We start from the raw sequence: 27,762 nt of genomic DNA, 5'->3' as shown, positions 1-27,762 counted from the left end.
AATATTAGGAAAGAAAGTATGTTATACAAGAACAGATACTAATGAAGTCATGTTGGAAAATACCAATAGTTTTGCAATACAAATGTAAGCATTAATTTTAACATTTGCTTGAAGACCTCACCTAGAATACTAGCCATGCTTGTTTTACTGTAGCTCCCTGAATATTTATTATGTAGGAATACATTCATGTAAATCATATCTTTATTTCTACCTGAATAGCCAAACATAAATAACTATTGCCCCCCCCCCCCCCCCCACTGAATTTCTGCTATCATTGTTTTTATTTATATCTGATAAATTAAATACTGGAACATTGTCAACTCATAAAAAAGATGGTTTCGCTGTTTCTGTGTTAAGTAACCAAGTTATAGGATTACTTCCTATAATATTTTAATTATTTTGAAAAACATACATGTAGGATTACATCTCAAATTCTCAAATGTCATGGTATGATTTGGAAAATTGGATTAACTATTTATAAGTTGACAAATCCCATTGTTTAGATATAATGTTCTTGCACGTATCTGAATCAGTGATTCCCACTGTGATTTTATTAAGTTATAACAAAGTTCCTGGAATGGAAAAGTTGTTCAGCTGCATGGAAAGTAACATTCTCCATTTAGCTAAAACTCCCTGAGATCAAACTCTTTGAGTGCCAAGTTTCTGAGTGACAAGTCTCCAAAGGGTAAAACACTGCTGTTGTGGTTTATATGTGTGCACCTGCAGTATTTCTAATTTTTGATTGATTTTTCACTCTCTTAATTTTTGTACAGTCGTGGATTTGCTATACTTACATTCAGAGTTTGTGAGGGGGTGATTCTCTCCATATGGGATTGTGGGAAGGGGGTGATTCTCAGCACAAAATTCTCTTGGAATAGTGTCCACATCTTGAGTATTTTCTGTAATGTATTCACATGTGATGTCATCTATTTCAAAACTTTAGTTGTTTGCAATAAACTATGCCTGCAAAAATCAATATAATTGGTTCAAGAAACTTTCATTTGTGAGAATGAATTTTTCCATTTTCTCAACATTCATTTCAGCTATAACAAGTTAATAGAAAACATAACAGTACTGAATTTATTTCCTCCTGTAACCAAACCCTCATCACATTGTTGTAGGCTTTCTTTAATGTAGATTGCATTAACTGGCTGTGAATTTATAGAAAGTTCACAACACCTTCTATCCATTCATAATGAAGGTGTCAGGCTTGCTGTTTCTCATTGCTTTAATGACAAACTAATACTCTTTCAAGAAGTGTCATCTTTTGCATTGTCATTGCTGATGTAATATAATAGTTGTGCTTTATTTCCAGACTATGGTGATCTTTGTTTGACATACATCTTATATCATGGATATGATCTCTCTGTCAACTGTTATCTAGAACTCTTGAGCATTACCATGGAGGAAAAATCCCTGTCTAAAAGTACTGAAAGTCTATTTATAATTGTATGCACCTCATGTCCAATAGTTTGTGCCCTACTTTATCAAGCTTTTTAGTAAACTTGGTCATCTGGGACTGACCATTTTCTAAAAAGAAAATTATTCAACTTGTCCTGTAATTTACTAACCATTAATTTATCATGCTTTCTGTGATCATATTCCATCTCTTTCTACTTAGGGAAGTATTAAGAACATTTTCTTGTCAGTATTAGCCCAATATTCTTGTAAATCATCATCAGGCTCAAACATATGCAATGGTAATTTGTCAGTTCATAAATCTTGGTGTGATGCAGTCTGCTTCTCCAGAGGCTAATCATATAAAATATTTTTTATTAAAATGATGCTGTTCTGGGAAAATGTTATGAATCTCAAGATAAGAACTTTTGTTGGTGTTACATTTGCAAAACCATATGTTTGCACTTCCCATTTCTGAGTTTTCATTTGTGCTAATCAGGCTGTCAACAACGTTATGCTTCATTCTATACTCCACTATGTAGCTCACTTAGAATTCCAAACAAATTTTCTGGGGGTTTAGCTCAGTGGCTTAAATCTACAAGCTGTTGATATTCAGCCAGTGCTCTTCAGAATGATCCGTTCAAGTTCCACTTGCAAAGTGCATACATTTAAATATAATCAGTCAAGTCTACCAGGTCACTACTGAAAATGGATACTACTGTCTAGTTTCCTTACCTAGTTAATAAATAAATTTATAACCAAGAGCATGCTAACATTTTAAAAGATAAAAAGAATTATCTCAAATATGCAAAAGAAAAAAAAACTTTGCCCCAGTACAAAGTTTCTCAAAGCAATGAAATGCATCATACATAAATTATATTAGCACTTAATTAAGGAAATATACTTATTTACAAATGAGCAGCATGTCATACATTTACTGTAAACCAAAAGGTGAGCATCCAAACCAATTATGTATATTTTATATTTGGTTTTACTATGTCAGCAGTTACTGTTACACTACCTTCACTGTATTATAACAAAACAACAGCTATAATTTTATTTTATTTGTTAATTTTAGACTTACTGTATCTTTAGTACTAGGGCTCAAGAAGGGCATATGACCTTTATACATTTTTGTGCTATTCTATGTTCCCTTTACTCTGACAATCATAGTCTAAATATATAGACTGGTTAACATCATTCTTGGTGTCACATTTATTTCATGGGTATTAATATCTGCCCTATGTGTTCACAATGAGAGTTGTTTTTTTTTACTGTTTTACTATCACATGGATGATACAGAAACCTAGCTCTTTTGATCCTGACCTTTATCAAATAAAGGAAATATATAAGTGTTTTTGTTTACAAAGTGTTGGTGTCCTGAACCATGTGATTGATTTTACTTGTGCAACAACTGAATCTTATAATAGCACGGTGTTCCATGTTCTGTTGATCAAGGGCACACAACACCACTTGCACTGTACAGATTTTTACTTTTGTGCTGCTTAAAGCAATCACTGACTATAGATTGCTAAGCTTTGCTACTAAATCATTTGCTGACTAAAGAAAGAAAGACTAAAGAAGGTCAAATCGTATGATATACAACCTGTGAAAACAAAATACTTTTGAGGGTATCATTATTAGAACATCAGTGCTGCCTGTATATTCATGTGAGGTTTAGCATGTGAAGTCCCTGAACACACAGAAACTGTATATGAAATAGTAAGATCTTTCAGCACTAATGTAGTATGTATACTCAGAAGGCTAGTACATTCTTACACACAGAAACAGTCATCAAACCATACAATCATTAATGTTTGCATGTCCTTAAATAAGTATAATAAATTAAAAACTAAAACACAAGGCGACCATATTGGTGCAGCGTTTAGCGTTGCCACCTCACAGCAAGAGGTTATCCAGTTCAATCATCGGCTGGGGTGCCTTCTCTGCAGAGTCTGCATGTCCTCCCTGTGGTCGTGTGGGTTTCCTCCTGGTTCTCTGGTTTCCTCCCACATCCCGAAGACATGCTGTAGGTGGATTGGACACTCTAAATTGACCCTAGATGTGAGCGCGTGCATGTGTGTGCCTTCTGTGGAAGGTTGGGCACCGGGCTTGACAACTCAACACTGTAAAATTCCACTGCCAATCATGATCAGACAGGTGATCCACTGTGGCAACCCCTAACTGGGAAAAGCTTTAACAAGAAGAAGAAATTAAAAACTAAAACATGACGTGGCACCTCTGAAAGTCACGTGTCAAAAATTAAGTTAAAAAACACCACTGGCAGATTTAACAAATGGAGAAGGATTTATTGTAAATTTAGTACTTTCATCCTATACAGTACAAAGGCCTTCTTCAGTATAATTACACCATAAAAATCACAGTTGAAATAAGTACAGGATGCATGTGACCCGATCACATGATGTAATTAAAAATAATAGCTTAATCAATCACAGTCTAAAAGTCATAATATAAAAAACACAATATTCAAACACAATCTACATATAATAGCACAATGAATAGCACCATTTTATCTTTTTAGCCACTTGCCTTTAAGAAAACATTTAATGTTTAAAGTATCATCGATACCATGATGTTTGTCTGCCAACAGATGTCTCTTATCTCATCTTAAATAAAAATAAAAATATGTGTAGACCCTCTGAAATAAACCTACAAACATTACAACTACCATACTTTTAGATGTTAAAAGTCCTATAGGTAGAAGTTAGTCTTATAAATTACTATTTTAGTTAAAGGAAAATGCAAGGGATCTTTTCATATTTACTGACTGTGATATTCCATCCAGGAAGCTATATTTTCAGAGATAGTTTCCAAATGTGTAAAATATAGAATAAACATAATGATAAATACCATATACATGAATTTAGATTAATACTATCAGTATATAGACATTTAAGTGGATCCATTAGGAACTAACTTTTTGAATACTTTTTTATGCTTCTTGAAGGCAATTAAATTTAAAATATATACCTTCACATCTGAAGGAAAGCAAAAACAAGCATTCTAGACAAAATTTGATTTTGTTTATAAGCTTCTACTAAGAATGTTACACAGAATCGTAATTGCCTAGACATGGTAAGGCATTGTGATGTCTAGTTATGGTGGCTGTCAAAATGCAATTACTAGAAAATGGAAATCAAACTCTAAACCAACTATATTAGAATTAGTGAATATAGTAAGAGAGATAAAACAACTGGAACTGAGAAATTTAGAAAAGGGTAGATGCAAACTACATAAGAAAAAAATGGTAATTCTGGGAACAATACATACAGGGGAGGAATGAGGTTTAAATGAAGGCAGGATTTAAATGAGCTATGTAATGTATGACTGAAAGAGATTAAGTAGATTATACATGATGTATAATATTTGCAACTAGGAGTGTGTCAGTATGATTTGTGATGTAAAAGGCTTGCAACTAGACTTGTGTCAGTGTGGTTTGTTTTCATTTATGTAGATGTATGACTGCCTATGTTGTTAGTGATGATTTAATAAAGATGTTTCTTGTTTAAAAAAGGAGCAGGAATTGAATACTTTATGTAATGTTACTTAGGTTATATGATATATAGCAATAGATATGTGAAGTATAATGTTTGTAAATGTGAACTTGTTAATTCAGTTTGATTACCTTTATATAAACTTAAATTTGTCTGTGACACAAATGATAATTCAATAAAGGTGTTTTAAAAAAGAATGCTACAGGTCTCTTTTGCCTTGTATTTTAACTTACAAAATATCATATTCTGTCTCCTTCAAAAGATGTTATTGTTTTACTACTCAGAACGACAAACCGAACTTCAGTACAATAAAAGGTTCTGATAAAAAAAATTATGAGGCTATAAGCCAGAGGGTGGGACAGAGGATGGAGTGTAATGTGAACTCTTTCATGAATGTAATTAGAAGCAGATGGAGCAGAGTCAGTAAAATGTAAGTAGATGTTCTGAACTATATGATATTTTTGAATTTGAGTAAGAGCATCACCATCTACAATACCTCCCAATATGATATCATTTTTCCCAGAATATACTCCTTCCTCAAATAACTTTCAATTTTAGTGGAAGTAATTCCAAGAATTCTGAACCACAGTTTGCAGTTATTTATTAATTTTGAAACTATCGTCTACCTGTATTGTTTTGTGTCTGTTTTTGCCACTTTATTACTATACAAAGTACCTTATTATGTAATATCAGACATTTCCATGAGAATTTTTCAAGTAAATAGTTTGGGTCTATATTGCATAAACGAACGATCAAAATGTCAAGTACAACATACTTGACACACTTTGATCAGTCGTTCATGTAATCGAACCCTACAAACCCTGAAAAACACAAAATCGAAAGATTTTGTTTGTCCCACACCTTCCCTATACTAACATACAACACACACACATGCAAACAATGCATACAAACCTCTACACACTCACACCATTCAAACATGTAAACACAAACACACATACTTTTAAAATAAAGTGGGGGGCTTTGCCCCCCCCCACATACACATCCCCTAACTAAATATACCAACTCTGAGATCGCTGTACATTGGGGAAAGGGCAATTTCCCGGTAATCGCAAAGAAGTAATTACCATGAAATTGCCCTTTCCCCAATGTACAGCAATCTCAGAGTTGGTATATTAAAGAAAGCATCCTCTTACATAGCCATTCCGAGCAGTGTAGTGTGTTTACGTCACATACTACATTGACTAGGAAGGCCAACCTAAACATTTCTGAACTTCAAATTTCAGCATTTGGAGTCTCCGATAACATGAACAATCGATCAAAGTGCGTCGAGTATCTTGTACTCGATATTTTGATCGGTCATTCATGTAATATAGGCCCAATAGTTGTTACAACTAAGTGAATCTTTCATTTCCCTCAGGAAAGGAAAAATATGCAATGATCCAATACTTACTTTGTGTGATGTTTTGATACAGAGTAAAATTAGTTGGCATGTCCTCTGTCAAAGACCCTGCATTGGTTAACATGCCATTTTCTTCCTTCCCAACAAGTCAAGTTTAGTTGCATCCTTTTCTTCTAAATTCTTTGCATTGTCCTTTATAGCTACAACTTGTCCATTTGGTGAATATATAGGAAATAAATCCCCTGATGGTGAATTAACTACTCATATGTAGTTGATTGTAGTGATAAGTTTAGAGTGTATATTTTTGTATAGCTGGCCTAACAAAACATAAAGCCTCACTAGTAATTCTGATCATCAGTGATTTCTGAATCAATTATAAGTTAATAAGTAGAGTTTAAGTTGAATTCTGCTTCTTGTACAAACATAAATGTCCCATAATTGCAATAAAGTGAAAGTGCTTATGTGGTGAGCAGTACAAAAGGCTGCAGTATCAGAATTAGCCACAACACTTGTACTTGCAAGTTCAATAGGGGGCACAGCTCACAATGCTCTAGAAAATGAATGGCTGTATTCAGGAGGTGGGTTGGGACACTAGATAGCACATCAGAAAAGTGTTGATGGAGAAGGTGGTACACTGCAGGCTGTGCAGCTATGAAGAAGGAACTGCCAGCAAGGAAACATCCACACTGAAAGGCAGTGTTCATAGAATAAAATGCAGTAGACATGCTATTTTTATTATAACACTTTGTGTTTTGTGTGTGTGTGTGTGTGTGTGTGTGTGTGTGTGTGTGTGTGTGTGTGTGTGTGTGTGTGTGTGTGTTCTATATATATATATATATATATATATATATATATATATATATATATATACATAAAATGTTTTATTTATATATCACTGGCTATAAGGTAAAGTAGATAGTATTGTTGATCTCATTATCTAAGAAAAGAAGAAGCAGAGCAGAGAGGAAAACCACTGGGTTGGGCCTGAGCAGGCTTTGCTTTTCAATGTCTCCTTTCAATGTCTCTCCTCCACATATGTCAGATTGTGCTACTGTTATAGTGTCCTTCAGTACTGGATTGCTGTGCAGCTCACATGAATAATTATAGATTGGTTACTCAAATCACTGTGTGGTGACAACAGTAGCAATCAGATGAACAGGTTTTATTTTTCCGAATGTTAAAAGAAAATCAATCCATGTGTTTCAAGTCCAGAGCCATAGAGGGCAGCTGCCAAGGCAGCAATGCATAGGGGTGCTAATCTGCATATGCAACTTAATAAAAGTTTTATAGTTCTCAAGCTGTCAATAGTTCTTTTCTTTCAAAGATAGACACTATATAAACGAACGATTGAAGGGTATCTGTACAGCTCCCAAGTCTGCAACAAAGTTCAGAAGGTTTAGAATTATTGCTTGGAAGTGTTTGCACAGGTATTTATATAAGCAAACTTCAGGGAAATTTTCATCTGGTAAATACCAAATGTTGGAGGTGTGACAGGATAGATGGGAAAGAGGAAATTGCGAATATGTTTTTGGGAATGCAATGAGCCAGCAGATCTTAGCAATTGCCTACAGAATACTTTGTCAGAAATGTTGTAAGAGCAAATGGTTGCAATTAAAGAAATGATTCTTCTGAGTTTATTTATTTTTATTTATTTTACATTTGTTAACTGGGCTAGTCTAACTGGATACATGTCCATTTTCAGTAGAGACCCGGGGAGATAAGCTCCATGAAAACGAAAACAAAATCATATATACAAAAATTAATATATACAATGCACATTGCAAGTACAGTACAGAGATAATCAAAGAGGGCAGACATTCATAACATAGTACAAAAAATGCAGGTACATACAAAATGCAGGTTAATGCATAATATAAAAAAGAAGGCAGTTTATTATATAATTATATTAGTAAAAAGGTTGTCACAATAATAAGTTTCCAAAAGATGTAAGTAACAGTATCTAGGAGGACAAGGTTTTGTTGTTATTAAGGAAAATAGAACTTGATTAATGAGAAGAAGAGGGTAGGCAGAACCAAGATTAGAGAGTTGTGATAAAGGATTTGAATTGTTCAGCCATATTAATGCCCTGGACCAGGCTTCAACAAAAGCCATCTAGGTGGCATCTAGGAGGGCAATGGGCTTGCTTGTAGGGGATTCTCTATCCATATTTATTTTTTAAAGCAGAAATACATAATTTCTTGCAAGTTTAGAGGAGTTATGACAGGCACCTCATAGGGGAGGTGCTCCACCTTGACTTGACCATGCAAGTTATGTCACATTATTTATTTATTAGTTGTTTATTTATTGACATTTCATTACCAGGAAAGTCCAACTGGGAAGAAGCCCATTTACAGCAGAAGCCCTGGGAGAAAAGCTCCAAATTATTACAAAACATTTTAAGAACAATAATTTTACAATCTTCAAAAATAAAACAAAAACATCTGCAATTTCAATAATTATAACATGTTAGACATAATATAAAAACATTGGTTAAGAATCAATACAAGTTATATGACAATCATTTAACATATAATGAAATCTTAGACAGTTTGTAGATAAATTATAGGTAAGTTAATCTAATACAAACAGGGATTGCAATATGAAGTGAGGGAAAAACAGGCTTATGGTATATTTAGAGAGCAAGTCAGGGAAAGAGAATTTGTAGAACTAAGGAGGTAAGTGAAGAAGAGAGAGTAAGGAGGTATAAGGAATGAAAAGTTACTTGCTCGTGTTTAGAGATATAATTTATCCTGGTTTTGAGCAAGAACAGGCCAGATTTTAGCTAGGAAGTCTTTCAGAGTGGGTTTGAAAGATGGGAGGAAGGGTATTGACCTGATGGATACAGGTAAGTCTTTCCAGGCCTTAGCAACCTTGTACAAGTACAGACAATGACCAGCAGATTTGCTAGGTTTGTAGACAGACAGGAGTTTATGGTCACTGCATCACAATGACTGACTGAGAACATTGTTGTGTACAATGTTTTTTAGTGTTGGACAGGAAGATGGATCCTGGATAATTTTATAAATGGTAAGAAGCTGTGCACGTGTTAGTTGATGTGGCAGTTCTAACTATTTTATGCTTTTTAGTGCTATACAGTGATGGATTCTGAAAGGGATAGTGCTGCAAATTTAGCAACTTTTTTGACATTGTTCAAGTTTTATATTTTGTGAAGCCTGGAAGTTAGTAAAGATGGGAGCACCATAAAGAAGTGTGGGGAGGAGACATATAGCGGCAAGTGTATTTTTAGTTGCATCAAAGAGAACGTTTTTGGCTCTGTAAAGCATCCCAAATTTTTGGTGAGTTTTTCCTTATACAATTTTGTGTATGCGGGTCAAATGTAAGATTATCATCCACTATCAACTCTACTAATTTAATATGAAGTGATTTCATTGATTGTATTATCGAGAGAGGACTTTGTAAATAAATAAATAAATATAAAGATAAATAATGTTTTTTTCATAAGAGAGGGATTTCAGGAAAAAAGTAATAGTTTGGTCTTTTTTGGGTTAAACATGAGTTGTGAACTACAACGCCATGTTTCAGTGGCTGTTAAAGCTTCCTGAATAATTTTTTGCAGGCATACCATGTTGTTATATGTGCAAATGAGAGTGGAATCATCTGCATATTGTATTAGGGTGGCCTGTTGTGACGATATAGAGAGGGTGTTGGTGAAAATGTTAAAGAGGAGGGGACCAAGGATAGAGCCTTGTGGTACAACAGTGGTGAGTGACAGGTAAGGAGAAAGCATGGAGTGCCATTTTACTCACTGATATCTATTGGACAGGTAGCTTTTGAGTCACAGAACCATGGGCTGTAAGAGACCTAGTGAGGATATACAAAGTAGAAGTTTGCTGTGATAAACTGTGTCAAAGCGTTTAGACAAATCTAGAAATACGGAAGAGACTAGTTTGCCATTATCTCTAGCTTTATTGACAGTATCTATATAGGTTAGACGGGCTGTGTTAGTATGATGGGAAGGATGGAAACCATGCTGTGTAGGGGATAGGAGTTCTTCCTGCAGAAGATAGTCTAGCAATTGTTTTTGAATATACTTTTCAAATATTTTAGCAAGGAGAGATAAGGTTCTTATAAGTCTAAAGTTATTAATGTCTACTGAATTTCCTCCTTCATGCAGAGGGATAATGTTTGATTTTATCCAGAAAGAGGAAATGTGGGATTCCTGGTTTGACCTATTTATAAGGATTGAGATAGGATAGGCATGCTGTTGGCTGCTGTTTTTAAGCACTCGCATGGAAGGCCATCAGCTGAAGAAGAGCACGATTTGTAGTTTTATATAGGATGTGGGCACAGGTTTGAAGGTGAAAGTGGATGTGGTGATATGTGGCTGTTGGACAAGGTTTGGATTAGATGTTGAAGAATCCTTGGTTAGAGATGCTATGCTATCTATAAAAAAAAGAGTTGAACTATACTGCAGTTTTGAGTGGTGAGTTATTGGGAGAGGGGTGGAGTTTTTGGTTAGGATGTAAGATTTCTGTAATTGATGTCCAAAATGTTTTAGGTTTGTGTTTAGTATTATTCTGCACGTTATTAAAGTATAGCTTTTTGTCTTCATTTATTTGCTTTTTAGTACAATTGTGAAGCATTCTGACGTTTTCAAGATATTAAGGTGTTTTATATTTTTGACATTCTTTCCATACCTTTTCTCTATATTACATTAGCACGGTACTCTTTTTGGATAGCAAAATTGCATTATTTGTACATTAGAGCAGAACATTGCAAAGCCACAGAGTCGAGACATCATAACATTCAAATGTAGTCACAAAGCTGTAAAAAGATATTCAAGAGTCAGGGTACATTTGAACAATAAAAAGTATGAATCTGTAATGACTGCCTTTATTGACTGACCGTAATATTCAGAAATTAACCTGGAAATCAAAAATTTTATGAGGGACAGGGTCAAGAGGTCAAGAAAATAGATATCAAATCAGAGACATTCCGCAGAATTCTGGACTGCTGCTCAATGGCGCATTGAGATTGATGACACTGAGGTAAGTTTTGCAATGATGCTGACAACGATCAACCAAATATTTTTAACATTATTTCTGACATTGAGATTTATGTGGAACAACATGAAATGCATTATTGTGTGGCAACTTGTTTGTATGGTGGTGAAATAATATTTAATAGCCATCAGACATCATTGCTAGAACAACTGGTTGGATGTTGAGGTTGGCTGGATGAAAGTAATCAGCCCTCTTGTTTGTTCAGTTTAACTGGCTTTGCAGCTCTAGTGTGTATTTGGGAGAAATAAGATGGACCTGCCCTTAATTGGGAAAACTACTCGGGTACCAACTCCTTTTCCCAACGGTTCTTGGAATTCATAAATTCCAATGCCCTGGATCAACTAATCCATTGTCCCACTAGGGGCTCCAATATCCTAGACCTGGTCATTACCAACATGGGAGATAGATGCTCCACACCAGTGGTCACCCCCTCATTGGTCAGGTCTGACCATAAGTAAATCACCCTTGACATCCATATCCCACCCCCACCCCCCAGTAAGGAAACCTCCTTAAAAAAACTTCTCCAAAGCCAACTTCATGCTGCTGAAGTCAGAAGTGACAAACTTCACAACACCCACGCAGACAGGATCTGGAAGTTCGACTGCAGAATCCTACACTAAGACACTGTACGAGCACATCCACTCGTGCATGAATCGTGCCATCCTAAATAGAACCAAGAAGCTTTTCTCCAAAAAAAGGAAGCCAAGCTGGTGGTCCCCTGTTATAAACAAACTATACAACAGAAGGAAGAAACTGTTGAAGAAAAGAGGAAAATCCCAGGATGCAAAAAACTCCCTCTCCAGCCTCAGTAGGAAGCTGAGATCCCTCATAAAATCCTCAAAAGCTAGTTACGAAAATAAAATTGCCAAAAATTCCAAATACAACCACAAGGCATTCTATAGTTATGTCAAGAATCTAAATGGCAATGCTCAGATCTGCTCTGAGCTACAACAGAATGGCATTAAATATACTGATCCCAAGGATATTGCCAATATCCTGGCAGATCGATTTAGTGCCAACTTCACTCCCCTCTCACCCCCTAAAGGGCCCATCTCAATACCAAAAGATTGACAAATTCCGATAATCACAGCCACACAGGTAGAAACAGCACTCTCCAAAGCTAAGAATACAGCATCCATGGGACCAGATGACATCCCAGGCTGTGTACTACATGAACTGCAAAATGAACTGGCACCCCACCTAAGTGTCATGTTTAATCATAGCCTCACCTCAGGCTTCATGCCCACTGAGTGGTGCACAGCTACATTTATCCCGATCCACAAGGGAGGATCCACCTTGGATCCTGGGAACTACCATCCCATCAGTCTGACAAGCCTGATCTGCAAGGGCATGGAACGCATTATCATGGAACTTATAAACAAAGACATTGGCAACCTCCAGACACTGGACCCCACTCAGTTTGGGTTTGTGAAGGGCCGATCTTGTCTCCTGAATCTGATTGAATCGGTCTCCAGAGCTGTGGACGAGGGTAAGGAGGTCAACACAGCCTAGCTGGACCTCGCCAAGGCCTTCAACACCATCCCCCACTCTGGAATCATAGATAAACTTAATAAGCTGGGCATAAATCCCTACGTCACTCGATGGGTTGCCAACTGGCTTACTGACAGAACCCAGACTGTAAAAGTAGCCAACTCCAAATCCAGCTCCAGACAAGTGACAAGTGGAGTACCTCAGGGTTCAGTCCTGGGACCACTCTTGTTTGGCATCTACTTCTCTGAAGTTCAGGCCAACACTAAGGGAGTCTGGCTAACAAAGTTTGCAGATGAATGCAAACTGGGAGCCATTATTGAATCCCCAAATTATGTGGATATTCTGCAAAAGGGCCTTACAGAAACAGATGCCTGGTGCCAGAGCCATGGGCTCAAGCTTAATGCCAAGAAATGTATAGTCATCCCCTTTGGAAAAAAACATGTACCCATGAACTACCACATAGGTGGCAGGACACTAAACATCGAAAGTGTGATGAGAGACTTAGGGACACAAGTGGACAGTGGTCTCACTTTTGATAACCACATCGCCACAACAGTCAGGAAATCCTTCTATGTGGCACACATCATCACTAAGGGCTTTTCATCCAGAAAAAAGGAGGTTATTGTCCCACTGTACTCATCCCTCATTAGACCCATTATAGAGTATAATGCCCCATTTGGTATGTACCTCACAAGACATCTGCAACAGCTGGAAAGGCCACAGAAATACCTCATTAAAAGAATCAGAGGCCTAAAGCAGATGCCATATGCTGACTGTCTAAAAAAACTCCAGCTATACTCTGTGGCATATCGTCTACTCAGAGGTGATCTCTGCTTAACATACAAGGCCATGTCAAACCCTGAGCTGTTGGACATGCTCCACTTAAAGAAATCCCAATCCCTTAGAGCCACACGCTCCAGGGATCTAAACCTTATCATCACAATGAACAAAACATGCTGGAGGGATAGGTTCCTGACCCAGAGACTCCCCATACTCTGGAATAGACTGCCCATACATGTCAAGCAGAGTACCTCATTGGCCCTCTTCAAAAGGAACCTTGATGATTGGATGGGAAATAGGAAATTCACCCCAAGGATCATGTCAGTCATCCTGCTAGACAGTGGCCCGGAGAAGTAAATATTGTGGGAAAAAATTTCCAGGGAATTATTATGGCTAGGCTTGCATAGGCCTTAGGGCCGATAGCCTAGTACCAACCTATGAACCTATGAACTACAGCTATTTGCTTCTTATTCTGGTTTTGCAGGACTAATATGATTTATGCGAAACAATGCTCCATATCTTAATGAGTGGCAACTGTTTGGAACACAGATAGAATGCATTACACTGCCATCCTCTTTTATCACAGACATCTGAGTTGTACATAGAAGTGACTGCAACTGCTTGGTCTGGGTTGTCTGGATGAAAGTAACTGACCATAGTGTCATTTTCTCAGTTGAACAGTTATCTCTCAATAAACAATGGATAAAATGTATTGCAAAATACCCAAACCTTCAGAGCTTCTGGGGACTGGTGCCCCACATACCTCGACTGTATAAGTACATTTTGACACACTGGCTGAGTAGTCACCTCTGCCCTGAACCCCACTTAGTCTAAAACCATCTCTACTCATAGGTGTACAATGAAGGTCATGTACTTGTTGGGGTCCTGGGACAATGTTATTACTTCTTTAACATTCCTCCCAAACCTCATAGTTCATTATATCTGGTGTTGGGCTGCAGGCAGTGTGGTCATTATTTCCTAAACTATCTTCATGAACTTCAGAGGGGTGCACAGAGGGTCACTATAGCACTGTAGAAGTAACAAGTTGTAAACATTATGATCCCATTTATTCTCATTAGGGGTAATATATAATTATCGATCATGGGAAGCGTAAGGCCGATCTATAACCAAATGGAATAGGTTATTTTGAGCACAAAAAGGGAAACTGGCTAGGCTTAAAATGGCCCACAAAAGCAGCTAGCCTAGTACTTACCTATGAAACTATAATTGTAATCATATTTTTTTATTTTCCTCACAACAAACATATGATGCACATACAATGACTATCTATGCTGTTTATATGTACCTGACAGAAAAAAAATGTTATGTTCTATCTTTTTTTCAGTCATGTCCCAGTCTGATATCAGAAGGGTACACAGAAAGTGGCTGTCTTTTGGGTATATTAGGTGAGGAGGCATGCTGTATGTACATATGATAGCAGCATCCAAAAATATATGATTATGGGTATTCATGCTTTAATTTCCATCCTTTTACTCAAAAAATGGCTAGATATTTTGAGAGGGGTGTCGAGGTAGGTAATAGTAATAGATACGATTTATGTATCCACACAAGCATTTTCTGCTCAGTTTGTTGTAAAATGGTGTTTTGTCAACTTTGAGTATTGAGCCCTGGATACAAATTATTTCTTCCTTGAAACAGGCCATTCATTGGATAAAAATGTCAGTAAAAAGCTCCAAAGTGCACCTTACAGTATCTAAACCCCATGGTTTCTGGGTGCCTACCCCTGACTCCCCCTTAATTTAGTTATTACAACTGGCTATTTCCACTGCAGTTATAAAATTGTGGTTTTGGACATTTAGGGAAGGATGCATGAAAAACAGAGTTGAAGAGTAATACTGAATTTCTTTTCTTAATCATGTTTTTGATCAGACCATCCTTGTATGAAATGGTCTTTAAAAAAAACTCAGAAATGCACTTCAGAACAGTTAAAACTCTAATGGCTTCTGGGGGTCTAGCAGCCCCAGACCCAGAGCTTGATGCACGTGTTTCCTCCATAGTGATTAGAAGGCACTCTTGCCTAGATAAAATATGTTGAATGAATGAATGAATGAATGAATGAATGAATGAATGAATGAATGAATGAATGAGTAATTACAGGGGGAAAATGAAGACATACTGTGAGAGAAAGGAAGAAAAAAGTATTTTGGATGGTTTGCACAAGCCGGGATGGAGAGCTGGGGTACCAGGTGATGTGCCTGGGGATTAGAGGTCATGGGAATCAATGACCTAAGGCCAGCCTTGGTAAGGCCTCACCAAGTTTAATGCTATTGGCTACAAAAAAAGCAATTATTAGAAAAAGGAAATCAAAATCTAAACCAGCTGTAACTGAAGTACTGAATATTGTAAATGAGATAAAAAAAAGGAAATGGGATCTTTAAAAAGAGGAAGAGCAAATTACATAGAAATAAATTGCATTTATGTGAACAATATAAGCAGAATAGGAAGAAGGAGGAGTGAAATTTAAGGAAAGGCAGGAACCGAGCAAGTTATGTAACCTTGGAATAAAGAAAAACTGTTGAAATGTATACTGCTTGAAAATAACAAAAGAAGTGTTAATATGGTTTGTTTTCTTTATTGTTACTGTTTATGTAACTATGTCCCTTTTTGAAATGTCATGTTTAATATAGATGTTAAAAAGGTACCAATGAGTTATTAGACTGCTACACAATGTCTCAGTTTAATAACTTGCTGCTACTTTTAAAAAGAGTATAACAGTTTACAAGGTGTCATTAGGAGACTGCATTTGCAGTCAGGTGTAGTCAGTAAGAGAGGCACCAAATCGATATTTTGCCTGGAATGCCAAACTGCCCGGCTAGAGTTCTGCTTAAATCTATTGAATATTTTGGTTCCTTTTCTTCCCTGTCTCTACAGACTCAGATGTAGATAATCTTTTGTTTTAATTTATTTTATGTGGGCCTGTCAGTTGTGTGTTTTGTCAATGAATCCTTCTTCAGTCTTAGTTTGGTGAGGCTTTTACCTGTTAAATATTGATTTGTGAATCATGTGCAGCTGCAGCAGTGGGGACATTACCTGTTGACGAGGTAAATTTAGCTTTTCTAATTTTTCCCAGAGGGTGTGCAGTATTTGAAATAAGTAGACTATTGTTTTCTTGAAAAATTTGTCAGTCTCTATGTCAGAGTGTCCTTCTGCAGTCCTGGCCTAGTATGGACCCCCACCCAAAGAACTGCACAGTTCAGAATAAAACCACTATACAGCTGTTGCAAAGCAGGTGCAAACTGCTTATTAGAAAGATTTTTTTTTTTTAGTGACTGTAAAAGAAATCTGCTACAGTGTCTCCAGCCTATTGAAGATGGTGTCTTCCCTACTGAGAATGGAATTAGAAATTTGAAGAGATTTCTGCACAGTTTGCATTGCAGTGATGCCGTACTGTTCCGAGATAGTGTGGAGACCATCACACATAACTAACTATTAATTTCTGAAATTATGAATTCACTCACACTTTGCATCTCTACAACACTGGTCAAGTACAGGGTTTGGTTATATATTTAGATTTTACTTAATGACAGTCAAAAACTTTCTCTGCAGTCCAGTCCACTGAATAATGTATTCCCCCACCCCCTGTGTTTGTCAGACTCATATTGTGCATCACTGTAGTTGATCTAGTCCAGACTCTTGCTGGTCAGTTCATTGCTGCTAAGTGCTATATTTTTCACTCCTTGTTATGACCAGTGCCTTATCTAACAAAACATACTGGTATGTGAACTGAATCGGTGTTTGGTCAGATTGCTGTATAACTTCATACAGGTTTGTTGCAGTTACTAGCCAGATTAGGGCAATTAGTATTACTGAAAATGATACTCATTAGATTAGTGTATGTTAGGTACCACTAACTCAGCTTTTGTTCTCTTCACTTTATTATATATTTTATAGTTCAAAAAAGCACTTCTCTCCCACAACAAAATCAACAACAGCACTAAAATAAGACTTTATTAAAACAATGGAAACAGCATCTCTTTCAGGTGGCAGTGTCAAGGATTATGGTAGGCAACAGCAAGGCCATTAATTCATTATCTGTAATTGATAGAATAAGTTGAATAATAATCTTCCAGCAGACAAAAATATACTGTTTCTCTTTCAATTACTGCTAGCATTTATGCAGCCAATTGTCTGTCTGACCTTTTACCTTTTCTGAAATCAATAATTCAGGTGGATTTCCACATTTAAATAATCCTACCAAACAGAATTTTGTTCAGCACTATAATTGGTATGCCTTTCCTGACATTGTCCATGCCTAATCTGCAGCCTGTGTCCTCCCAGTACATTGATTCTGAGGAGCTAGGCTTTGAAAACAAACATTTACACAAGCATGTTGACTCCTAGAAACAGAATCACAAATGGATATATCTTAATGATGAAAAGAATATTGTAACACAACAGAGATTAAATTTATGCAACAAACAAGGTAAGCAAATTTAGAAATTCATAAAGTGTCAAGAAATGCACAATGTTTCTAAATCATAGGTTCATGGGCTATTACAAGACAGTTGACCATGATGAATCATTTACTGTCCTAGGCCATGCAATACTGGCTACATATTGGACACAGTTCAGAGGTGTATTTTTGGTTAGCCATCCATTCATCAAGATTGTGTCTAAGGAAGGTTAGGGAGCTACTTTGGCTGTTATGGAGTGTAAGTCTTTCCTATAGGAGCAGAATACTTTAGGAGAAGTATCTATTTTGCCAGCACAATTACCAGCTGCCAATGTAATGCTAGGCTTAAGCCGTGGCATGTGCAATAATTACTGTGATCTATAGTGTGCAAGGCTAGTTAGGTTGGGGTTCTAATCTCACTGTGGACCACTGTGTGTGTGTGTGTGTGTGTGTGTGTGTGTGTGTGTGTGTGTGTGTGTGTGTGTGTGTGTGTGTGTGTGTGTGTGTGTGTGTGTGTGTGTACATGTATTCCACTGCAAAACAACTGAGAATCCCTCATTGACTATGAAACTGCAATAGTTCTGCACTTTTTGGCCTTGTAAGTTGATGCCATTTTCAGAACTGCCCTCTTCTACAAGACCTGCTGATGTCATTGACCTTAAGGCGACCAGCTACGATTGTAATGTTAGACTTAAACTGTGGAAAGTGTGATAAGTTCTGCAATCTACAGTGTGTAAGACTAGATAGATAAATCTCTAATCTTGCTCCAGACAACTCAGCGTGTGTGTGTCTATCTCCAAATGACATAAATATGATCACTTCAGTAACTTAGAAAGATGTAGGGTTTTTGCAGTATTTTGGTTGTAGCAGGTGATGTGGGCCTCCAAATACCTAACCACAACTAGGCCTACTGATGTCATCAAGCATGAGATGTCCTACAGAGATAGAAATAGCAGACTTGAGGTGTAGCATGTGCATCACGTACTGTGATTTGTAGTGTGTACTATTAGATAGGTAGATGTTCTAATCTACAGACAGCCAACTTGTAGTGTGTGGATGTGTGTGTGTGTGTGTGTGTGTGTGTGTGTGTGTGTGTGTGTGTGTGTGTGTGTGTGTGTGTGTGTGTGTGTGTGTGTGTGTGCTGTGCTGTATCCTGTAAACAATAAGTGGAAGTGGTGGTGTCCTCAATGTAGCCAGGTTTGTGTGTGTCTAGTACAGCATTTTATATCAGCTTATGGAATCATAGGATCTTTGAACTTTAGTAGCATAATGGTCATACAGCCCTCACAATCCTGGCCAAGTTTATACCCTTATTTATATGATCAGCACACATTGCCCCTGTCCACTTGGGACATAGACAGAAGCCCTGTGGTGAAATGATGGTCACCCAGCCAATCATACAGATGGCATCTGATGAAATCTACTGAGGTCCACTGTTTGCCATTAGGCAGAATTCTGTTTCAAAGGTGTGTTAAAATCTGCTAGACAGATCTCTCTCACTAGCATGCATTACTAATGTCACAAACCAGGTTAATGTCCTTAGAGTGAGTAATATGTGCACCATGCCACCTACAGATATGCAGCATTTCCAATCAAGCAGGGTCACACATTGCCCCATATGCATACAGAGATCACCCCTGAGTATATACCACAGGCTACAATGACCACTGATTTCAGATTAAGTCCATTGAACAGATACTGAAGATGTGAAGTTCCTTTGTGAGGGACCATACTGTTGTGTGCAGTTGCCAGTAATGCTTGGAATGGTATAGTACTAAATGGCCATTGCACTCAAATATTGGCATGCTGAGGGAAGAGTACATGGAGGTTATGAGTATGTCAATTTCAGGTGATTGTGCCCTCACTTATGACATATGATTCCTGGTCTTACCAGTGGGGAGGCATTGTGATCTCAGGTACATTAGGTGTAAACCTGTGTGGCCAGGCCTGTGTGCCCAGGTCTATCACCCCTGAAAATGTACATCACATGTTTTGACTGATGTGCTACTTAACAGGAACATAGGTGTTACCAGTGGAAATGATACTACACATATATTTGCATGGAGTTTATGACCAGTAGTATGTCAACAGGCATTTATTCATCAATACCCTCTGGTAGGATATTGCCATAACTCACAAAGTCTATGACTGCTCACAGTTTGAGGCATCAGCCAACACTGTCAGCCACAGACAGTCAGTATTTGCTTGAATCATGGTTAAATGGATCCAAAGCAGTACATGACCCAGGACTAAGCCTTGTTGAACACTTCTGCTTACAGATCAGTGACTGGAGGTGGATTTCCCTAGTTTGAGTTTGTGTGCCATCAATGAGCCACTTAGTGACCCCTATAATGATATTATCATGGATGCCTAAGTGGGTGCTTTTGTCAATGATGCCTGAGTAGGGGATAGAGTCACATGGCTTGGCTATGTCCAGGGGGTTGTATGCCCAGATGTCCCCTCACCCAGGTCCTTGGTCACTGTTACAGACATGTCCACCATGTTTAACAGCCATGATCTCCCTGTTGGACATCCAGACTGTGTACTTTCAACTGGTTGTAGATCACATATATGTTTGCTGATCAGCTCCATGATGATTTGCTCCATGGGCGTACAGCTATGGCTACTCAGGCAAACAGGTATATAGTTCTGGTGGTCGGTGGATGCACCATCTCTGTGTGAGGTGATAAAAGTTGCTGTTGTCTAGTCAGTTGGATTGCAACCAGTGGTTACAGTATGATGCAAGGAGTTCCCAATGGTGCTAGTAATCCTTGTTGAATCCCATGTAGGATGCAGCCTGGGATGTTAGCATGTCCAATGGATGCTGTATATCTCCCATAAGAAAGACAGTTATGACCTGCTCTGTAGATATTGAAGGTATGGGAGAGGTTGTAGGAATGTTGTGTGGCACATGTGGTGGGGACAGGGGAGTGAAGTTGACGCAGAACCTGTGGAACAACAGGTTAGCTATGAGTACAGACCCATTATATGTGGTATCATTATGTACGAGTTCAATGACAATCTGGGCCTGTTCTCTGAGGCTGCACATGTAACTACACTGTGCACTGTGGTTCTCCTTTGTGGGGGAGGCTGATTTTGTCACATACTGTTTCTACATGATGTCGCACAAACACTATGTGCTTGTTTTAGCTGAGGAGGTTGTGTCTCCATTTTATGGGGCACCCTCACCCCAAATGTCACACAGCAATGTCCACCTCTTATAGCACAGCCTACAAATGGCAGTTGTCCACCACACAGGTTTGCTGTGCCATGAGGAGTTCATGTTCCTCCTGTCAGGTACAGCCAAGTTTATGCAGTTGTACTGCTGCTTACATAATGCATGGGTGTAGAGCTCTGCATACTTGCCTATCCCATCTGAGAGGGGAGGTGCAGTCACGCTATGTAAACCATCCCATAGGGGGTAATACATTGGTTTGTTGAAGTATATTTCTGTATTTTCCTGCAGGGGGGGGTTGGTCTGATAGTTGTAATGAGACTGCTCTGTGTTCAGATCTCACCATGGAGGAACTTACAGTAGTGGGCTGTAGTGGTCACCCATATTGGGAAATACATGAAGCACTATGTTGCCTCCCTTTGTGAAGATGTCATGTCACTGGTATGGGGCATTTTAGTCACGGACATGGACTAACCTTTGGGCAAGTGAGCTTCAGCATGACTAAGCAACATGGTGTTTACTTAATGCCACCAAAACCATGGTGTACTGATATATCTTGATAGACACATGTACATTCAAATAAGCACAATGGGTTTCTGGATTCATGGAGCTGCTCATGTAGCTGGCAATGGCTTAATTAGGTGCCCTTCTAGCAGTGAATAGCACCTGCAGTGTCTCCGGGAAAGCAGAGTGTTTCACTAAATCTGGATGTGTATCTATCCTTAATGAATATGTATGCATCACCTGCATTACCTTGCACACTGTCAGTTTGAGGTCTGAACATGTGGAAGGACTTGTAATCTGGTATGGCTGTGGTTCTGTCCACAGCTGTGAACCAGGTGTCTTTGACTGCATAAACATCTGCATATTTCAGGGTCGGGACACCTTCCACAGAGTGGGGTTATGTTGCCAGTCCCAGCATGTAACAGTATAACCTTGATGTTATATGAAGATGGTGTTCTCATTGAAACGTTTTCCCTCCACATAGTGCCTATAAGATGCACTGTGGGGGTGTCAGCAGCCTTGGCCAGCACTCAAAATCCCAGGGGTGAGAGATGAAGACCATCTCTGTCAAAGCATTGCCATCTGTTGATCAAGTCATCCCAAGAAGACAAGTAGTGAATCCCCTTACAATGACACCACACACTAAGGCAATTATTGAAGTCACTCAGCCATGTGTCTACATACAGTCTATTGACATATGTCCTTAGTCATACACACCTGCAGGAAATATGGTCATCATTATGTCACCAGATATTCCTTGAGTTGCGGCAATTTGTGGTATGGTGCATTGTGTGAACCCACAGACAGCTAACTGTAACTTTTCTCATATGTAGCCTGGTGACATGGACATCAATGTGTCTCAAGGTATATTCACCTATGAATAATTGGTTTGCTTTTGTATTGTGCCTCAGGTGTGTGACTGGTGAGACAGTGGTGCATGCACTATTATGTGTATTGTGCTCTCCAGAGAGTGGATTTTCTGAGGTGTCTGTTTTTTTGGGAATGTGTCTGGTAATGAGCTGTACACATGCAGGTGTGTGTGTGATTTGAGTGTGGTTGGTGCATGAGGTGAGGTGTGCATGTTGGCAAAATGCTCGTTGTTATATGTACTTACTGCTATGTGAGACACCATGAAATCAAGATTTGAAGTACAGTCACATCTGTCACACATTGTGTTTGTGTGGCATAGGAGTAGAGGGGTGGGTACACTTTCCACATGTCATCAGCAGTCATTGATAATGCCATTAGAAACACAGTCAGTCATGCTTGTATGTATGTCACAGCATGCCATCGTTAGGCAGTGTTATGACAGATGGCAAAATGTAACATGTCATCTTTATATAGGTCCCCTAAGGTAACACAGCACCTGAGAGTGTGCCATACAACACTTTGCCAGTCATATGGACCTTGGATTGACCATAATCATGTCATTAGGCATGGTCCCAATACCATACCTACAAATGTGACACTGTGCAAGTCTTGTAAAGTTAGGGTCATGATGCACAACCTTGGGGTTGACAGTCTGCAACAAAGTATTTGCAGGCATGCCTTGCAGTGAAGATGTGGATGTCTGTGCATGCACAGAGGACTTGTTCAACTTTGCTGACATTCTGTTGGCCTTGCAAGCATTAAATGTACATAACTGTACAACATGACACACCTAGGACATGTGGCAGGTGGACACACTTTGGCCAAAGGTGGCCAGTTCTCTGCAGTAGGCCTCACAGCCATGTCATGCAGATATCCACCATTAATGTGTTGAAGGGGCAGGACACATGAAGTGCTGTGAAATTGTCACCTAAGATGGATCACCACTGCTGTGCTGCTTGTTTCAGCAGGCCTGGAAATTTATGTCACTGGATATTGCACATTATATTGTGATGCTAAAGCTTTGCTCCTAATCACTACGTGGTCATTGCCCTAGTGATGTACCACCAACCCTAGTACAGAAGGCATACTACATGCAAAAGCCAACTGATTGCTCAGGTCACTAATCAAAGCTTCTACCTGGAGGAGGGTATGTGAGGGTATGTGAAGTCCACAGTGCCTTTCGTGATGTGGAACAACCATGTGGATGAACAAACAGGCTGTGTCCTGCTATTCATCATGAGCATTGTAGTAACATTCTGCGTATGATGACAGAAAAATTATCAGAGCATGGTATCCCATGACAGAGTGATTATGGTGAGACCAGCAGTAGTAGTAGCCAGGCACCAGAAATTCAGGGGACTCCCCTGCTTTCCACATTCTTCACAAGATAATTGTGTCTTTGCAGTACACACCACTTGAGTAATGTCCAACTGCAGAATATATGTGTAAAACCTCCCACCTTACCTTCACAGGGTATACATATTACACTTACCTCCATTGTTTGTCTGTGCTTTGTACAGACACCTTGGATGACAATTTTCTTGAAACATGATGGAAATAATTGAAATACTTATTTCAAGAGAGGACAACTAGCATGCAGTGTGAAGCAGTGTCCCCAAATTTCTCAGTTGTGTGATATGTAAAGCCATGAAAGGAGTTAGCATGGATACGATCAGTAACAATGTCCTGCACCTACTGACACTGGACCAAACACTGTTTCTTTTGCTCAAGGGCAAATCATGCCTACCTACCCTAACTGGTGGACCCCATTGAGTGTTACATATGCAATGGATGATGGGAATATTACTCACTCCACCTACCATGGCCTGACAAGGTGTTTGACAATATTAGGCCAGCAGGCCTTGCTGGAAACTGTGTTGTTTATTTACAGAGTGATATGTCAGCTGGTGGACAGCTAAGTGTCTGATAGTCATAATCTGGGACGATAGTGTTGGGTAGATCTAGGCTACAATTTATTTATTTATTTGTTTATTTATTTATTTATTTTATTTATTTAATATTTGTTTACCGGGAAAGTCCAACTTGCAGCAAAGCCCATTTTCAGTGGAGGCCTAGGAAGAAACCTGCCAGATGCATGTCTTTCTAATGTGGGAGGAAACTGGACCACCTAGAGGAAACCCACACAAATGCAGGAAGGACATGCAGACTCCACACAGAAGGTATACCAACCAAAAATCAAACAGTAGAACCTCTTGCTGTGAGGTGACAAAGCAACCGCTGCACCACTGCACTGTCCAAGTGCAATGAGACCAGTCACCAGTGGACTTCCCTCAGACATCATTAATAGAGTACCCCTTGTAACTATTCCCTTCTCTGCAGTCACTGCCACTGTCAGTGACCTCTGACTGACTACATTAGCAGGTAATTGCATAATAGGAGCTGTCACTGAATCCCACACAGAACCAACAGTTATCCAGGATGGCCTGAGACAAACATTCAATTGTTGTCAGAGCCACTGACAAATAGTAAATGCCAAGGACTGCACAATACTATCCATTTGGAAGTCATCCACCCCTGAAAAAATATAGTATTGTCCAGACACCACACACAGTAGAGCCAATATCCATGTACTTATGGACACAGAGAGTAATTTAGCCTTTGACTTTCATTGGTTGGTAAGATGTGGGGATCCATTCAATTTTGTACAACCTATACAGAAAGGTATGTCATGTAAATCCCAGACTGTCATTGTCATACCATGTTTGGCACTTATCACACCTATCATTGAGTGCAATGGCAACCCTTGGTATGTCACTACACAGGCATATATTACAACTGTAGCAGCCACACAGGTTCCATGATAAACCAATACACATTGCAGATAACGTGTCCAATGCAGTCTGTGTCAAGAGTGTATATGTGTAGTCTGTCTTCTACATGCTTTGGATGGGATCTGTATGGCTGCCATACAGGGAGGTGTTAGATCCCACTGTGTACCTCCTGCTTATCCAAGACAGAACTAACACATGTGTTACCTGTTCTGCACACCTACACCTTCACTGTGGTATAAATAGTACATGCTAGAGAGATAGGTATGTAACACAGACACTAAACCCTATATGTAACAGGCAACCCATGCATGTGAAGCGCAAGTGTGCTGTAAAGCACATCATGTGAAAGTTGCACTATGGGATGCAGAACAAGACAATCATAACTGGTATAGGACAAATGTCTGTAATAGACACAGGAAATTTGTAGATGGGTCATCTCAATCACCACAGATTGTTGATGTGTTAGCTCCAGAAACCCTGGTGACACTTATCAAGGGTATCAGGCTGTGTCAGGAATGAGGGCTGCATGAGTAGGCTGTGTGGCACTAATGTCCTTGCTAGCCTATTATTCACATATGACTCTATGAAGCCATGCATCTGTACCACTGTACCTTGCTGGAGACATATGTCTTCTGTGCTGGCATTCCATCCAGTGCTATGACTTTATTGCTGCTGTGTATCCATAGGTGTCCCTTACAGACTCCTGAAACTGAACCATAAACAGGTCCATGACACATCTTTCATTGTATTACAACATCATACAACATGAGGTCCACAAAATTATGTGGCTTACTCATTACAAATGTCAGCATACAGTATCTGTCAGTGACCTGTACAAGTGGCATGGCAAAGCAACACTGCATTACACAATCACATTTTAATGTATATAGTCACCCTGTGCATCAGACATACCGCTTAATTTCCCTGCATCGATGATGAGGGTGACAGGGATATGGCACAGGTATCAACACTTGCACAGGGTGTTGTGGGGGGGTGCAGGAGGCCTTGGCTGAACCAATAGGTTGAAAGCATGTGTGTGAGTCAGGAAGGGAAGCAGGCAAGATGGACCATGGAAATGTGACCTGATTTTGACAGTGGTGTGTGGGTCTGCATGAACTCAGCCAAGCTCAGTGCTAGCCCTACATGTGTGCATGTTGGATAATGGTGAACCATACATGGTAGAGATGACAGTTCACTATCTCTGACCCCAAACATGGGAACTGGCTCTTCCAGGAGTTGCACTGGCACCTCCAAGGCCAAGGTCAGAAACAGTGTTAGTACTGACAGTGACTGCTGTCTGCTGGGCCCGTGTCCTCAATGGGAACACCCAAGACCATGAGCCTATGGCCTGCCATGTCTTGTTCTGGACAACACACACTCCCCTCTAGAATGCAGGAGGTACTGCCACTATGGGAGAGTAATTGAGCATGTCCCAGTGGATGCTCAACAGATGTAGTTGCTGACCTACATTCATGGGTGTGATGCTCAACTCCAACCAAATGTTCCATCACAAACAATGTGCATTCCAAGGCAGATATTCTGCATTCTGGCTCAAACCACCTTCTTTCCACTGTATCAGTGAACTAATCCAGTGTATCACCAATGTGGTGGAGGCAGTCACAGATGTCATACTGTGCTGTATCCATAACACTGAGCATTCATCTGGAGTTCCTTTTGGAATGTGCCTGTGCCTCCATGATGACTCAAAACATGCACTGTGACCCATGATGAGACACCTGTGGCAGGGGGTGGAAGGAGAGCAGGTCCCCTACAAGCACCCGTATCAATCCACCTGTGTGGAACCTTGCCAGAAGTCTGGCTATGGCCAGTGTCTGCACTCACTGGAGAGATAGTTGCCACACTTTCCTGTTCAATGTCCCCACCCTCTGATTGTCCAATATCTGTGGCCTGTAGGGACTGGGTATGTGTAGGCATACTGACTATTTGCAGTGATAATGAGGGCAGAAGAGGTGTGTAAACCTCCGGGACAGATTCAGCCCCTGAAACCTCCATCTGTGCTTCACTTTGGCCACCATCATCAGACTTTGAAGAGACACTGACATCAGGTTGTGTATGGAACAGTGACCAACCCCCCCCCCCCCGGTCACCTGTGTTAAGAAAGAGAAAAGCAGTACATTAATTTCTGCACTATTATGCTCTGCAGTGCTGCTGCAATATATGTAAAGCTGTATACACTGTTGTCACTATTACAGATCTGCTTAACCCCCAACCTCATATAGTAGGACATGAGGACATTACTTTTCCCACAAACATCTGTACTTACTTGTAAATAAAAGCACTTTACCTTGCAATTTCATCAACAACAATGAGATGCAGTGCTGACATTTACAAAGACTCTGCACAGTTGACACATATGGCAATCTGTAATGTCCTGCCAATACTGTCACATCTATCATTGTTGTCACACCTACAAGGCAT

The sequence above is a fragment of the Protopterus annectens genome, chromosome 3.part1 (genome assembly GCF_019279795.1).
Source record: "Protopterus annectens isolate FY-2018-M chromosome 3.part1, PAN1.0, whole genome shotgun sequence".
In the NCBI taxonomy this organism is placed as follows: Eukaryota; Metazoa; Chordata; order Ceratodontiformes; family Protopteridae; genus Protopterus; species Protopterus annectens.
The sequence above is the reverse complement of the archived record's forward strand: the minus strand, read 5'-3'. Positions refer to the sequence as shown.